Below are 12,565 nucleotides of genomic sequence, written 5' to 3' on the forward strand. Positions count from 1 at the left end.
CAAGGAGCAAAAAGAATCAGAGAAACATGACTCGACCAAAGGAACAAAATAAAGCTCAGTAACCAACCCTGAAGAAATTACAAACTACCTGACAAAGGATTCAAAATCATTGTCTTAAAAAAGTGAAAGGAGGGCTGTGGCTGAGTGGTTAAGTTCACGCACTCTGCTTTGGCGGCCTGGGGCTTCGCCGGTTGAGATCTTGGGGGCAGACCCAGCACCGCTCATCAGGCCATGCTGAGGCGGCGTCCCACATAGCACAACCAGAAGGCCTTAGAACTAGAATATACAACTACATACTGGGGGGCTTTGGGGAGAAGAAGAAGAAAGAAAAAAAAAGATTGGCAACAGATGTTAGCTCAGGTGCCAATATTAAAAAATAAATAAATAATAAATTAAATTAAATTAAACTTTAAAAAGTGAAAAGGCAAGCCACAGCCTGGGAAACAACATTCACAATTTATATATCTGACACAAGACTTATATCCAGAATATATAAAGAACACTTACAACTCAGTCATAAGAAAACAAAGAATTCAATTTTAAAATTGGAAAAAGACTTAAATCACAAAAGAAGGTTTAGAAATGTCCAATAAGCACATTAAAAGATGGCCAGCATCTTCAGTTGTCATGGAAATACAAATTAAAACCACTTCATAGCCAATAGAACAACTAAGTTATTAAAAATACAATACCGAGTCCTGGTGAGAGTGTGGAGCAACTGGAATGCTCCTACACGGCTGGTGGGAGCGTAAAATAGTACAACCACTTTGGGAAAGAGTTTTGCAGTTTCTGAGAAAGTTAAACATACAACAGCCATTCAACTATTAGGTATTTACCCAAGAGAAATGAAAGCACATGTTCACACAAAGACTTATATCCAGATGTTCACAGTAACTTTATTTGTAATAGCCAAGGTGGCAAATGACCTAAATGTCTATCAACAGGTGGATGGATAAACAAATGGGAGTACACCCATTCAATGGAATACTACTCAGCAACAAAGAAAAGAATAACTATTGGCATATGTAACTACAAGCCTCAATCTCAAAAACATCATGCTGAGTAAAAGGAGCCACATACGTAAAAAAGCACGTATTATGTATTTCCACGTATGTGAAGTTAGAGAACACGCAAAGTTAATCTACAGTGGTAGAAATGGGATCAAGTGTCGCCTGGGGTGGAGATGGCAATCGACTTTGAAGGGGCACAAGGGAACTTTCTGTGGTGACAGAAATGGTCTTTTGTAATCGGAGTGGTGGTTATATTCCTAAATCTCATCCAACTGTACACTTCAAAATGTGCGCATCTTATGGTACGAAAATATTCCTCAATCAAAACAAGAAGTCAAGGAGGAGGGGGATGGATGCTCTGAGCCCATGTTGTCCCCCCCCTGCTCCTACTGCTTCAAACAGCTCATTGCAGGTCTGACAGACTGAGGTGGAGGTGGAGAGGAGACCTTTGTGTCAGAGGTCTAGCTGTGGACATCACAGCTCAGGACCCATAAAGCAGGCGACTGACACCCCAGGTATTACTTGGAACACAGTCCTTAACAGAATCCCGAGAAAAGAGTCGTTTCCCTGGTGTGGCAGACACAAGCAGGATCTACACCAAATTCCCAGTTCTCTGCCCCCACTTACTTGGGCAAGTTATTCAACTTCTCTGTGCCTCAGTTTCCTCATCCGTGAATGGGGACAACACCTAGAGTTGTTGTGAAGATTCGGTTAACTAACCTTAAGCGTTTAGACTAGTGCTCAGCAGAGAGGAAAGTGCTCAATAAATGTTGGCTGCTGTGGTGATGGTGGGGGTGATCTCAGGCCACTGTGGGGAATGAGGTCAAGAAGAAAGAAGGCTGAGGCTGGCGGAAGGGAGCAGAGGAGCAGGGGAAGTCTATATGACCTGAGTATCTCTTGCTGCCTGTGCCAAAGGTCCTATGCATCCTGGGTGTAGACATGCACCACATAGTCTACGAATCTGTTGTCTTCATCTTCCGGGACACAGCACCACAGACTGAGGGGCTTAAAACAACAGAGATTTATTGTCTCACAGTTCTGGAGCTAGAAGTGCAAATCAAGGCACTGCAGGACCATGGTCCCTCCAGCGTCCATCCCTAGAGAAGGATCTCTTCTCGCTTCTTCCAGCTTCTGGGAGCCCAAGGCCTTCCTTGGCTTGTGGCAGCATCACTCCAGTCTCTGACTCCATCCTCCCTCTGTCTACATCCAAATTTTCCTCTTTATGTAAGGACACCAATCACATTGGATCAGGGCCCATTCCACTCCAGTATGACCGCATCTAAACCTGTTTACACTGCAGAGACCCAACTTCCAAATAAGGTCATATTCACTGGTACCAGGGGTTAGGACTTGAGCATATTTTGGGGGACACAGTTCAACCCATAACCCTGGGTCCCTCCCCTATACTGAATGTATCTGTGAGGATGTTCAGTGTACATGCGTGTGCAGGGGTGCCATCCCACAGGTCTGTCTGTGCAGTGCCCGTGTGGAGCTGTGCATGTGTGTGCACCCTACGTGCTCTGTCTGGGTGGACCTGCATTGGGTTCCATGCGTGAATCTTGGGTTTATATCAAACATGGGAGTTTTTGCCTTTAATATTGGTCTGGTTTATCTTCCCACTCTGTTCTGAGATTCCTCATCTGCCTACAGGCCCCGGTGCTCACACACAAAAGGATGGGCTTTCAATAACTTTCCACTAGTAAAATGGGTTATTTCCTGACTGACACATTTCTTCCTCTAATTATACACTGACCTCCTCCTTTGGCTTATTCAGGAGGAAAGACAAAAGGCCCAGGACTCAGGCTGACTCAGGGCACAGGCACACACACACAGACATACACACACACACATGCATGGACACTCACCTGCACGTGCACACACACACACACACACACGTTCACAAGGAACGGTCAGGGTGTGGTTCTCAAAGTGTGTTAAGAACCCTGGGCATCTTCTTGACTGAGATAAACATCTGCAAAGATCCCCAGAACATCACATACCACCCGGGTCTTCCACTCTAGAACTGCGTATATATTTAAAGACACCAATACTAACATTAACGTCTTAAAAATTCTTTTAAGGTAAAAATCCCAGGAATCATTCATCCAAAAAAAATTACTCTAAGGCAGCTTCTGGTTTCTCCAATGGCAAGTGGGAGCATGTGGAATGAGGGAATAAATAATACAGTCCCTCCACATGCCCCCCTATGGGTCCCTCCCGCCCCCTGGAGAAATGGGGGCTTACACACTGAGTTTGAGGAGGAGCCCAGGACAGCTATGGCGATCTCTCTGCCTGGCCTAGAAGTAACTGGACAGGGACCCTAAGTAATAGATCTTCTTTGCCTCTTTTCGGAAAAATACAGTTTATGAAAGCAGGAAGAAAGTTCTAGACCATATTTCAACCTCCTCGTTTTACAGAACAGGGGACTGTGTCCTAGGAAATAATTCAGCGACGCCTAAGCTCAGGGGTCCAGTGTCTCCTGCCTCCTAGTACAGCACGCTTTTCCCCCTTGCCTCCTGCCTCAGCCGTTCCATCTCTTTAGGCTGTGGGGGTGGGGGTGGTGGAGAGGGAGGGTGGAGGGAAGAGTCCTCGGTCTCCAGGGAAGGTACAGAAGAGAGCCACAGGAGACCTTCTTGTAAGGCACAGAAATCCTTTCTCCCGCTGAAGGTTCCTCCACACCCCAGACTTCCCTCCCAGCTGCGTCCACCACCTGCTCCAGCCCCCTCTGCTGATGTATTTAACCCAGAGACACCACCACCCCTGCGCTTTGATCCTGCAGGCGCCGGCAGCTTTTTGTTCTATTATTCACTGCAGGGCGGATGCTGGGTTGTCTCTCCTTATCACAGGCTGTGGCTGGGCTGCCCACCGCCTCCCCAGGTCACTGGATGATGTCCATCAATAAGTCAGTAGCAGCGATTGGATTCCAGAAGCCTTTTGGGGAAGGGATTTACACCACTTCAGGATCAGAGTTTTCTACAAGCCTCCTCTTGGGAAGAGACCAGGAGAGAACAACAAGGAGCATAAAAACAATAGCCGTACATGTAAAGACGATGCTAAGAGGCATGCCCCATCTGCCCACTGAGCGGCACGCTTTTGAAAGCAGATCCTGCTCTTATGCGTGTGTGTCGCCACAGCACCCAACACACAGTGGGGCCTCACTGATATTTACTTAATGAGTGAACACGTAAGGGAGCATCTCCCAAGCCTCTAACCCCTTCCTTCCAAAGACAGAGGACGAGGAGCACAGAGCTTCCTAGTGATCCTAACTACATGGCATTATGGGATACATTTGTTTATTTGCTTACCCACCATCTCCCCACATAAACACCAGAGCATCTAAGCTGTATGCAGGCTCTTCATTTTGTTCACAGCTGTATCCCAGTGCCCAGCAGAGTGCCTGGCATATAGTAGGTCCTCAACAACTGTGTGTAATTAATGACAGAACCGGATGTCAGGAGACCTGAGATCTAATTCCAGCTCGGCCACCAACTTGCTGAGTGACCTGGGCCAGTCACTTCCCCTCTCTGGGTCTCAGTTTGCTGTGTGAAAAGGGCTTTGTGCCAGAAGATCTCCAATGAGGTCATCCAGTCTAGACATTTCTTGAAGAACATGGAACTGCAGTGTCACCACACAGAGTCCACGCTGTGAGACTTCCAGATGCATGCTCTGTCCCTGGTGTCTCCCTCCACAGGAAATCTTTACGGTAACCTCGGTCACAAAGAGCTTTGATACCCTAAGCAGAACAAGTGTGGTGGGGTCATAGAGCAAACTCCCAGCATCTGCAGCCTGGGCAAATGTTCAGAGCCTAGAGAAAGGAAATAGCCTCTAACGCAATGCATGACTTCTGCAAAAGTGGGAGACCTTTGTTGGTTCCTGTTCCTGAAGTTGTTGTCCTCCCACCAAAAATCCAGGCACTCACAGCCCCTCTGGTGGCACTGGATGATATCCATCAATGGGATGGAGTTGGGAGCTGGGAGAGGACGAAAAAAAGGAGAAGCCCTAAAGAAGCCATTCCCCAGCAGACAGCCCTAGAAATACAGGTGGGGTTGAGCAGGGGCAGAGGCGAGTGACGACCTTCATGACTCATCTTTAAATCTCAGAGCAGAGGAAATACATTCCACAGTGACTGCTTGAGATAGGAACAGGGTGGACCCCAAGAAGATCAAGGACTCAGAATCAGGAATTAGGGGAGGGCTCAGCACATCCAGCTGGCAAAGAGAACTGAAAGAGAACTGTATGTGGTGTGCTTCCCTAAACGGACTAGCGCACATAATTGTCATTCCACAGTGCGGATTCACTCTCCTCAGCTAAACCTTCAGGCACTGTTACCACCCGGTGGGTCTCCCGCGACCCCTCCGCCCTCACCCACGCCTTGCAGAAAGCTCTTCTCCCTGGAAGTGTCGCTAATCCATATATATTATGTCTTTGTAGGGTGGGCAAAGGGGTGGTATTCATCTGTTTAGAGACCCGGGGGTGGAATTTGTGGGCTGGGCGCGCTAGCTCTGATTTCCAAGTCTTGCCTCCCCTGCCGCTTCCTCCCCCTCCTCCCCAGCAGCAGAGCTGTTTGCCTTCAGCGCCTCGCTCAAGGTCAGGGAGAAGCCAAGGCCAGGAGGAGGGGGTGGCGGTTCCCAGCAGTGCTGTCACCTGGCATTTACTTTACAGGCTGTTGCTTCCCAAACAATACAGTACCTGCCGGTTTACAGGGTACCTTCCGTCTAGCTTTCCAGTAATCCATTCCCATCAAACAAACACGCAGGGTTCCCCTGGCCCTGCGCGGACCTGGAAAAACACAGCGCTTGGCTGGGCTCCCGGGGTTGGGTGGAAGCGCCCATGCCGTAGCGCCCAAGTGCCACGAGAGGGCAGCCGCGGGCCGCAGAACCTCCGACCGCCCCTGTCTTCCCCCAACAGGCTTGGCCTGCGCCTGCGCACATCCAAGGCCGCCCGGGCCCGGCGCCCCGCCTGTGCTTCCGGCGGCGCGGGCGGCGGAGGCTGCTGATGGTCTGCCGATTTGAGCAGCAGTTCTGCGGTCCCGGGAGGGAACAATGGGCGGATTTCAGCCGTCCGGGCCGGGCAGCCTTCCTTTGAGGCCCCAGAGATGCGATAAGAGGCAGTGAGTTGCGGCTGTGACCAGGGGTTTAGGCCTAATTTCAAATCCCCCCCCCCCAACCGGGGGCAACGCGGCGGCCGCGCTCACGTGCTGACCTCCCCACGCCCCTCCGCGGGACCACCCTTCGTCCATCTGGTCCACTTGGAGCAAGGTCGCAAGATCTCTTATTCAGAAGTCGCGTTGACCAGGAGGCCCCGGGGCGCGGGGAAGGGCCCCTGGGAACGTGCAGTTTGCAGAGCGCCCCAGAACGGGCTGCGGCCGCGTGCGCTTCCTCTGCTTGGAGTTTAAAGGCCAGAGCAGGAAAGGACTTCAGGGATCAGCTAGGCACCCATGAGAAAATAGGGGAAGTGCATGGTCCAAGGTCACGGCGTTTGCTAGTGAGGAGCAGATCAGACCATGTCAGTCCCCACTTAGGACCCTGCAATGGCTTCCCTAGCTTTTGGGAGAAAGTCAGAGCTTCTTAAAATGGCCTCAGGGCCCTCCAGCATCATCTGCCCCCGCTTACTCTCCGACACAGCTCCTCTCTACTCCCGCTCTCCTGCAGGCTCTTGGTCTTGCACATCCGGCTCCATGATCCCCGCTTGAGCCAGCCCCAGCTTCTGCTGGCTGGCTAACTTCTGTTCATCTTTAGGTCTTGGCGTACATACCATTTGCTCTAGAAAGCTCTCCAGGCCTTCCCCGTGCCCCTCACACAGAACCCTATCCAACAAGGCGTTCCTGGTGGTCCACAGAGAACACTCCTCTAGCCCCCTTTTCCCCTCAGACTATGAAAGGCCACACTAGGTCCTGGTTAATATGTCCCTGGCATCTAAACCAGTCCTGGGCTCAGGATAGGGACTCTGAATACGTGGTGAGTGAGTGAACGGGTCAGAGCAAGCCCATCTAGGCTCCAATTACTGGGCCTGTGTACTTTTCACCATATTGCCCACTGGCCCTGTTACTCTTGTAACTAAAATAAGCAGATTTATGGTACAGAAGAGCCTATGCTATATGGCAGAGGTAGGAAAACCAAGTCTGACCATGAAAGGCAATTCTTGGAAGAATATTACGTTCCTTGTTTCTGTACCATTTCCAACATGGCGTTCTCCCTGTGACTGTACTCCGAATGGTAATTTCTAACGTAAGTTATTCTTGTTATTTCACTCAGAGCACTAACGTCACAAAACAGATTTCAAACCACTTTCCTAGAACTGAACAGCAGTGTTTCAGGGGCTCCACGTGCCCACTCAATCAGAACAGCACCATTTTTATTTTTTACTTAGGTATTTCTTGTGGAAAAGAGAAAGAGCCAAGGTTTCTATTAATGCTTTAAGAATATTTTGAAGTCAACAGTGCCAAAGGATTGTCGAGCAGAGCAGCTGAAGAGCTGTGAACAATTGTTAACAGTTAATCATTTCAGTGGGCTATAGCCTGCGTTCCCAGGGAAGCACATAATACAACTTGCAACCTACTGAGCTTTTCTCCCTCCCTTTTATGTGGGATCTGTGTTTGATGGTCTCCATTGTTTCTTCTTCCCTGACAGCAGGGATCTGATGTTTAACGGATACAGTAAGGAACTGAATTTCAGAATTTGTCACATTTATAGAAAAAGTTGCTGTTACTCAATTGAAGAAGAGAGTTGAATATTTTGTATTTCTCTTTTTTAAAATTTTTTTGTTTGAGGCTCTAAATTATTTTTTCTTTAAATGTCCCCCCCACCCCCCCACCCCCAAAGATGTCCAGGTCTTAGTCCCTGGAACCTGTGAATATGTTACCTTACTTGGCAAGAGGAACTTTACAGATGGGATTATGTTAAGGATCTTAAAACAAGGAGATTATCCTGGATTATCCACGTGGGCCTGGTGTCATCACAAAGATCCTTCTAAGTGGGAGGTAAGAGGCTCAGAGTCAGAAAAGGAGACATGTCAATAGAAGCAGAGCTTGAAGTGATGCAATCTGAGAAGGGTTCAGCTGAACGCTGGTGGCTTTAAAGATGAAGGAAGGGGCCATGAGCCAAGGAATGCAGGTGGCCTCTAAAAGGCAGAAAAAGGCCAGGAAACGGATTCTCCCTTAGAGCCTCCATAAGGGACATAATCCTGCTGACACCTTGATTTCGGCCCAGGGAGACACATTTTGGGTTTTTGGCCTCCAGAACTGTAAGATGATAAGTTTGTGTTACTTTAAGCCACTAAATTTGTGATAATTTGTTACAGCGGCAATGGGAAACTAAACCCCCCCCCCCAACAAAGGAAAACCAGTTTCTGCCATAGACCCACTTGAATGGAAAGAAGGGGGTTAACTGGAGAAATGAGACAATTGGGCTGTGGCTATTGTGAGGAGAAGGAGCTCCTGCAGTAGGAGGAGGAATATTAGAGGCTATCCTGACATATATATATATTCTTTGTTATTCCAAAAAGGGTGTAAGTCGGCACCACAGGATATGTGTGGTGTAGCTCTTGCACACACAGTCTTATATTTAAACTGTTTGTATAGCATTTTTATTTCCCCTGCTGGTCTGAAAGATACCAAGATGGCACACATCTTTATATTCCTTTTGTTTCCAGGGCCCTGGATAAATAATACCACCTTGCTTTTGTGAGGCATTTCACACTTCCCAGAGCCCTGGTGTGGCCATAATCCATTTTGAGTCTTACCACAACTCTCGTGGGGTCAGGCAAGAACAGGAATATTATTAGTAATATTCTTCATTTGACCAAACTCTAGCACCCAAATTTCCCTGACACTCAGGCCCTTCCCTCCCCAAGATTCCATCCATTTTATCTGCAAAGTGAGTGCTAGACCACAGATGAGGAAGTTGAGGCACCGCTGGCCTCCGAAGGGTCCCGAGTCTGGGCTCTGGGGGGTCCAGAGTTACTTTGTGAACCACTTTGGGTGTCTTCTTCCCTCTGAACACAGGAGAAAATCCTTTTGCCCAACTGGTGATGGAGAAAAAACTCCACAACAGAAGAGAAACCCATCCCACTTCTCAAGGACATTGAGAGATGTAGTTGGGGAAAAGGAAGTCAGCCTCGGGCTCCGGGTGCTGGAGGTCAGCAAGGCTTACTGTCGGGGGTCCTCAGTCTGAGCCCCAATCTCTTCTCCAACTGTCCTAGGAAAGCTGTGCTGTGGAAGTAGGGAGGAGGAGTGATCATGTTCCCGCCTGGACTTCAGGACCTGGCCTGAGGACAGGTCAGAAGAGGAGGGTCTCCATCACTATTTTACATTTTAAAAAATTCTTCACATCCCGTTAACATTTCTCACGTACAGAGACAGCACAGTCTCTGGAGTTAGAGACAGTTTCAAGTCATAGGTCCCCACTTAGCCGGGGTGTAACCTTGGCAAGTCACTTGGCCTGGATGAGATCCCACTTCATCTGCAGAATGTGGAAAACACCTACCCTGCAAATCGTTGGGAAGATAAAAATAATATGTGGAAAATAAGAAGCACTCAAATGATAGCTGTATTATTTATAATCAAGAAAACAGAGAGGCAGAGTGGATTTCTCAAGTCGGGCCCCTGGTAAATGGTGGAACCAAGACCCCGTCCTCAACCCAAGTCTTCAGTTTCTCCCCCAAAGGCCCTTCACTCCCCAGAACCTTCTGCGGCCAGGCCTGGGCCCTCCAAGGCAAAGCTTCCCCACCCGGCTCACCCAGAGAGAGAGCAGAGCACAGGCTGCTCCTGCGAGCTGCCCCCACCCAGATGCCGCTGGAAGCCGCGCGCTGCACAGCTGCACACATCTGGAACCCCGCCCGGCCGGAGCCCCGAGGGGCGCTCCCGAACTCGAAACCTCAGAGCGGGGAGACGGCAGGGCGGCCGCGTGCGTCTCCTCCCTCCTGCGCTGCCCCGGACTCGCGCCCGGGCGCAGAGGGGCGCTGAGCCGGCGGTCAGAGCAGACTCCTGGGCGGCGCTGGGCACAGTTCCCGCGGACCTCCACTCGCGCGCGGGCGCTTCCAGCCAAGGCGGCTCCGAGGAACAGGCGCACAGCATGCCCTGGGCGCACACACGTCTGCGAACCCCGAAGCAAAGCCCTCGCTTTGCAAGCGTGGACGATTGGCGAGGGCCGGGCGGGAGGAGGCTGGTGCGGGCCCGGGAGGCCCCGCGACGACGCCCCGGGCGGCCGGGCGGCGTCGGGAGAGGGGCCTGGCGCGGCGGCTCGCGGCCCGCCCTGGCCCACGGCCCGTAGGGTTCAGACGGGGCCAAGGCGGCCAAAACCCGGACGGCTCGCGCCAGGGGCCGGAGCCAAGGCTGACGCGCGGTGCTGAATAATGTTTGGACGAGCCGGCGCAGCCCCGGGGCTCCGCGAAGACGCGCTGGAGGGGCGGGCGGGCCTCCCTCGGCGACGCTGCCCAGGGCCCCGCGCCGCGTCCTCGAGCGGCTGCGAAAGCTCCGCGTCCCGGGGCCCTGCCCCCGCGGCGCCGGCACCAGAGGGCGGGAAACACGGGCTGTCTCCCCCGATTCATCGCCTCGGGGGTCCACCGCCCGGGCGCGGGACTGGGATCCCTGAGCAGAAACCCACACGCGCACACGCACGCTCCCGGCGCAGGCGGCCCTGGAGAAGGGCGCTGAGGGTCGGGGTGCGCAGGGAGGAGGGGCGCAGAACCTCCGGAGAGCGAGCACCTGCTTTGGGAGGATGACAAGCACAGGGAACCCAGACACTGACCTTACTGAGCCCCCAAAGGGGCCTTTACACAGCCCTTACTTATTCCCCTTATTGTGATTAAGACAGTAACTCACAAAAAGCTTCGCATTTTACCGGTCCATTCTAACCCGTCTTTCCTCTTTATCGGTATAGCCCCGCTGCGTGAAGCAGACGGGGCCTACCTATTCATTTTACAGATGAGAAAGCACAGGGGTGGGAAAGGCTGAGATTCGGTGCCCCTTTGCCTAGCTAAGCTCTGCCAACCAAAGGTTACGGCCCTTCTCTTTTCTCTCTGGGCCAGAAGCCAAGTTTCCACCTTCCAACATTCCCGTAGAGGAGTGGCCTCTATTTCTCTGGAAATTAGGCCATCCAGTCACCACTACCTAGAGAGGTGGGGATAGCAAGTGACAAGGAAGCAGCTTCTCCTTATTGCAGGAGAAATTACGTGAGTTACCTCCTTAGATGCTTCCCTTGCAGTTGGGAGGAAGAACAGCCCGCCTTGCCCTAGAGCAGTCATTCTCAGTCTTGTCCCCAGACTAGCAACGCGAACATCACCTGGGAACTTGTAGACAATGCTCAATATCTGCTCCACCCCAGACCTAATGAATCAGACACTCTGGAGGTGCAGCCCAAGAATTTTTGTTTTAAGGAGGCCCCCAGCTGATTCTGCGAGGCACACCAAAGTTTTAAGAACAGCTGTTCTAGAAAAGTCTCTGTATAGGCTGGAGGCAGCCCTTGCATCCTAAATGCTGGCTGCGTAGGAGGCCCAAGAAAGCAAGAAATGAACTGGGAAATCCAGTGGTTAGCAGCAGTGTGATAGGTACTTTCTTCGGAGTCTCTGTTAACTCTGTGTGTGTGTGTGTGTGTGTAAACCCTTGGGGGCCCATAAAATATTGGAAAGTAATGGAGACTTTTAGGGACCCATATAATATATTTACACAGCCATTCAACTCTCAAACACTCTCTAAGCGTCCCTGCGGTGGACCAGTCCTTCAACTTGCTAAGGATGATCTGGATATTAGCTGACTCTTTGAGTTGAAACAAACAGATGCAATCAGGTCATCTCGTGAAATGGAGCTTTATTGTTAGGTATGAGATAATAAGTGGAGCAGACACTGCTGTTTCCTTCTCCCTGGCCAACAGAAAGCTCACGCTCCCTGGGTTAAAATATAGAGCCAGCCTGTGCCTCAGGGAGGCTGCCTTCCCCGCTGCTGGCGCCATGATTGATTTAGGAATGGGCATCAGGTGTGGTTCTGACCAACGAGACACGAGGGAAGCTTGCTGGGGAGTCGATGGAGAATTTTCTTCCCTCTTTAAAAGGAGCACAAGAAAAACACATTCCTTTTTTTTTTCTTTTTTTTCTTTTTTTGTCTCTGGATGTCATTGGCTGGAACTGCTACAGTCTTTCTAGACAATGAAAGAAATTGGGCTAGAAGGACAAGGGTTGAGGGTGACAGGGGAGAAAGTCAGGAAACACTTGGAATCTTCATGACATTGTTGAGCCAGTAAATTAATTAACCTGGAGTGGTAGGTAAGGGGAAACACTTGGGATTTTCTTGTTAAGTGAGATGAATTAGTTTTCTTATTTGGACCACTTTAAGTTGGGTTTTCTGTTGCAGCCTAAACTATCAGTCAGTGACAGTCGTACATCATTCAATAACACGAATACGTTCTGAGAGACATGTCATTAGGCAATTTTGTTACTGTGTGAACATCATAGAGTATACTTACACCAACCCAGATGGTACAGCCTACACACCTAGGCTTTATGACACTAGTTTTATGGGACCACCATCACATGCGTAGTCCATCGTTGACGCAAACGTCATT

At 50.4% G+C, this 12,565-nt stretch overlaps 1 long non-coding RNA gene across 2 annotated transcripts; it reads left to right on the plus strand.

Annotated features, from left to right (window-relative positions):
• Positions 1–5,973: 5,973 nt before the first annotated feature.
• LOC139078869 (uncharacterized) lies at positions 5,974–10,222 on the plus strand. 2 transcript variants are annotated; one of them, XR_011532023.1, is made up of 3 exons: positions 5,974–6,120; positions 7,832–7,989; positions 9,013–10,222. It is a non-coding gene; the product is annotated as an uncharacterized lncRNA (long non-coding RNA). The 2 variants fall into 2 exon arrangements; XR_011532022.1 differs by having other exon boundaries at positions 5,991–7,237.
• Positions 10,223–12,565: the final 2,343 nt, after the last annotated feature.

Source organism: Equus przewalskii, chromosome 23 (assembly GCF_037783145.1).
Source record: "Equus przewalskii isolate Varuska chromosome 23, EquPr2, whole genome shotgun sequence".
NCBI lineage: Eukaryota > Metazoa > Chordata > Mammalia > Perissodactyla > Equidae > Equus > Equus przewalskii.